The 3975-nt window shown below is 35.5% G+C and overlaps 1 non-coding gene across 1 annotated transcript; it reads left to right on the top strand.

Annotated features, from left to right (window-relative positions):
• Window positions 1-3232: 3232 nt before the first annotated feature.
• On the top strand, window positions 3233-3339 carry LOC139851026 (small nucleolar RNA R71). Its single transcript, XR_011760392.1, has one exon. It is a non-coding gene; the product is annotated as a small nucleolar RNA R71 (small nucleolar RNA).
• Window positions 3340-3975: the final 636 nt, after the last annotated feature.

A 3975-nucleotide genomic window follows, 5' to 3' on the forward strand; every position in this document is an offset into this window, starting at 1 on the left:
ATCCTTTGTCCTAAAACGACTCCCATTGCAATATCACTTGCATCGCACACGAGTTCAAATGGTAGATTCCAATTTGGAGTTATCATGATCGGCGCATTAGTGAGTTTTCTTTAAGAATATTAAAATATTTGATGCATTCATCTGAAAAGATGAATGGAGCATCCTTTTCTAGGAGTTTATTCATAGGAGTGGCAATTTTAGAAAAGTCTTTTATGAAACGTCGGTAAAAATCGGCATGCCCTAGAAAACTCCTAACTCCTCTAACATTGGTGGGATGTGGAAGTTTAGCAATTACATCTACTTTAGCTCTATCCACTTCAATTCCTTCCTTTGAAATTTTATGACCAAGAACGATGCCTTCTTTAACCATGAAATGGCATTTCTACCAATTAAGAACTAGATTTGATTGTTCGCATCTAATAAGCATTCGTTCAAGATTAACTATAAATGTTTCAAAAGTATTACCGAAGACTGAAAAGTCATCCATGAAAACTTCCATGCATTCTTCTATCATGTCGTGAAAAATCGCCATCATACACATTTGAAAGGTTGCAGGGGCATTGCAAAGTACAAATGGCATGCGTTTGTAAGAAAAAGTACCATAAGGGCACGCGAATGTGGTTTTCTGTTGATCCTCGGGTGCTATTGGAATTTGAAAAAATAGTAACTGTTTCCAATAGTAACTGTTTTCAGCTAACCTTTCCAACATTTGATCAATGAAAGGTAAGGGAAAGTGATCTTTTCTGGTGGCTTCATTTAATTTTTTATAATCAATACAAACACGCCATCCTGTTACAGTCCTAGTAGGAATAAGCTCATTTTTTTAATTTGTGATGGCAGTCATGTCACCTTTCTTAGGTAAGGGAAAGTGATCTTTTCTGGTGGCTTCTTTTAATTTTTTATAATCAATAAAAACACGCCATCCTGTTACAGTCCTAGTAGGAATAAGCTCATTTTTTTCATTTGTGATGGCAGTCATGCCACCTTTCTTAGGTACGCATTGAACTGGGCTTATCCATAGACTATCAGAGATTGGATAAATTAAACCTGCATCTAGCAGTTTAATAATTTCTTTCTAAACAACATCTTGCATATTGGGATTTAGTCTTCGTTGGCGTTGCACATATGTTTTATGGCCTTCTTCCATAAGGATTTTATGTGTGCAATACGAAGGACTTATGCCTTTAATGTCATGAATCTTCCATGCAATGGCTGGTTTATGAGCTTTTAGCACATAAACGAGTTAAGATTTTTCATTTTTCGTAAGAGAAGACGATATTATTACAGGTAATTCAGATTCACCATGTAAATAAGCGTATTCAAAATGGTTTGGAAGTGGCTTTAACTCTATTATTGGTGGTTCTTCTATCGATGATTTGTATCGATATCTGTCTTCCTCTTCTAACATTTGAAGTTCTTCTATTGTTGGTTCGTATTTATTAGCCATAAGTGTAGCTAACATTTTAGCTTCATCAATTAGTTCAGTTCCTTCTCCTAAAGAACATTCTCCTGTTCCTTGTAATTCTGGAAATTCTTTTAACAATTCTGCATGTGAATCTATAGTTTGAATATAATAATATGTATCATCTGCAGATTGCGGTTGTTGCATGGCTCTATCAACAGAAAAGGTAACACTCTCGTCCTCTATAGTTAGGGTCAGTTTCTTACCAAAAACGTCTATTATTGCTTTAGCCGTGTTTAAGAATGGTCTTCCTAATATGAGAGGAACTCGAGAATCTTCTTCCATGTGCAGAATAACAAAATCTACTAGAAATACTAAATTACCAACTTTAACTAGCATGTTCTCCATTATCCCTCTAGGATATTTTACTGATCGATCGGCTAGTTGTATGCTTATTCGTGTTGTTTCAATTCTCCGAGGTCTAGTTTAGTGTATAGTGAATACGACATTAAATTTATACTAGCACCTAAGTCTGCCAATGCTTCTATTGAACTAAGACTACCCAGAAAACATGGAATTGTGAAACTTCCTGGATATGATAATTTTTCTGGAATCTTATTCAACAGCACTGCAGAACAATTAGCATTCATTGTAACAGACGAGAGTTCTTCCATTTTCTTTCTATTTGTGATTAGATCTTTCAAGAATTTAGCATATCTAGGCATTCCTGAAATCACATCAATGAGAGAAAGATTGACATTTATTTGTTTAAACATATCCAAGAATTTGGATTGCTCGGCTTCAAGTCATTCTTTTCTCATTTTACTTGGGTAAGGAAGTGGTGGTTGGTATGGTTTAACATAAGGTTTTTCCTTAACTGTATTCTCTTCATTAACCTTTTCAACTACCGGTTCTTTTTCCTTTTCTTGCTCAGGCTGTGGTGCCTGTGGAGTGGGAATAGCGTTATCAGTAATTTCAGGTATTTCAGGTGGTTTAAGTGTAATATCACTTCTAGTGGTAATGGCTTTAGCTGTTTAATTCCGGGGGTTAGCATTTGTATCACTAGGTAAACTTTCCGATTTTCTTTCCCATATTAACCTTGCTAGGTTGCTCACTTCTTGTTCCAGATTTTGAATTGAAGCTTGTTGATTTCTAAATGCTTGAGCATTTTGTTCATTAGTTTGTTTCTGAGATGTGAAAAACTGCGTTTGAGATTCAACTAGTTTTGACATCATGTCTTCTATATTTGGCTTTTTATCATCGGTTTGTGGTGGTTTAATTGGAAAAATAGGTTTTTGCTGGTTGTAAGTATTATTAGATACTTGTTGATTGCTAGGACCAGGTTGGTTGTTGTATGGAACATTTCGGTTATAATTCTTATTTTGATTGTATATTGGTCTTGGCGGTTGATAATTATTCTGATAATTATTTCCAGGCCTTTGGTTCATATATGAAACATTCTCTCTTTGTTCCATTGTTTGTTCAATACTAAGACAATCTTTTGTCAAATGTGGTCCTCCACACTGCTCACAACTAATTCGTATAGCGTGAATATCTTTAGTCATATTTTCCATTCGTCTTTCAAAAGCATCTATCTTTGCGGAAATGGAATCAAAGTCATGGCTAGAATCGGCTCTAGCCGCTTTAGATGATCTAACGATATCTTTTTCTTGATGCCACTCATGTGAGTGGGAAGCAGTGTTATCAATAATTTTGTAAGCTTCAGTTGCGGTTTTCTTCATAATGGAACCACCAACTGCTATATCTATGTCTTTTCGTGTAGTAATGTCGCATCCTTGGTAGAATATTTGTACTATTTGATAAGTATCTAAACCATGTTGCGGACATCCTCTCAACAATTTTTTAAATCTTGTCCATGCCTCATATAAAGTTTCATTTGGCTTTTGTGTGAATGTAACAATTTCTCCTTGAAGTCTCCCGGCTTTAGATGCCGGAAAGAATTGTTTAAGAAATTTTTCAACTAAGATATCCCATGTATCAATCGCCCCTTCAAGTAGCGATTCTAACCAATCTTTGGCTTCTCCCTTTAAAGTCCAGGGAAATAACATGAGATATATCTGTTCATTCTCAACTTCTCTAATCTTAAATAGAGTACAAATCCTATTAAAGGTTCGAAGATGTTCATTTGGATCTTCCTTCGGCGCACCACTAAATTGGCATTGATTAGTTACCATGTGTAAGATTTGTCCTTTGATTTCATAATCTGGTGCGTTAATGTCTGGTTGAGTAATTGCAGGACCTTGGCCAGTACGTTTAGCTCTCATTCTGTCTTCTATACTTAGAGGTTCCAGATTTTCCATGATTGAATTTGTTGAATCTGAATCACTAGAGGATTCTGATTTAATGGTTTCTTCCTCGACAATCTCTGGATGAGTAATTTGTGGTTCAGGAGAAATGATTAGTGGTTCAGGATCTCTAAATTGTCCTTGAATATCCTTCGGATTCTCAATTGTGAGGTCGGGTTCAAAAAATGGATTATCGAAAATTTGAATTGGAGTACTTGGTCGACTAGATGAAGATTCTAAAGAAAAATCAACGACGACAATATTGGC

This window comes from Rutidosis leptorrhynchoides, chromosome 5, assembly GCF_046630445.1.
Source record: "Rutidosis leptorrhynchoides isolate AG116_Rl617_1_P2 chromosome 5, CSIRO_AGI_Rlap_v1, whole genome shotgun sequence".
In the NCBI taxonomy this organism is placed as follows: domain Eukaryota; kingdom Viridiplantae; phylum Streptophyta; class Magnoliopsida; order Asterales; family Asteraceae; genus Rutidosis; species Rutidosis leptorrhynchoides.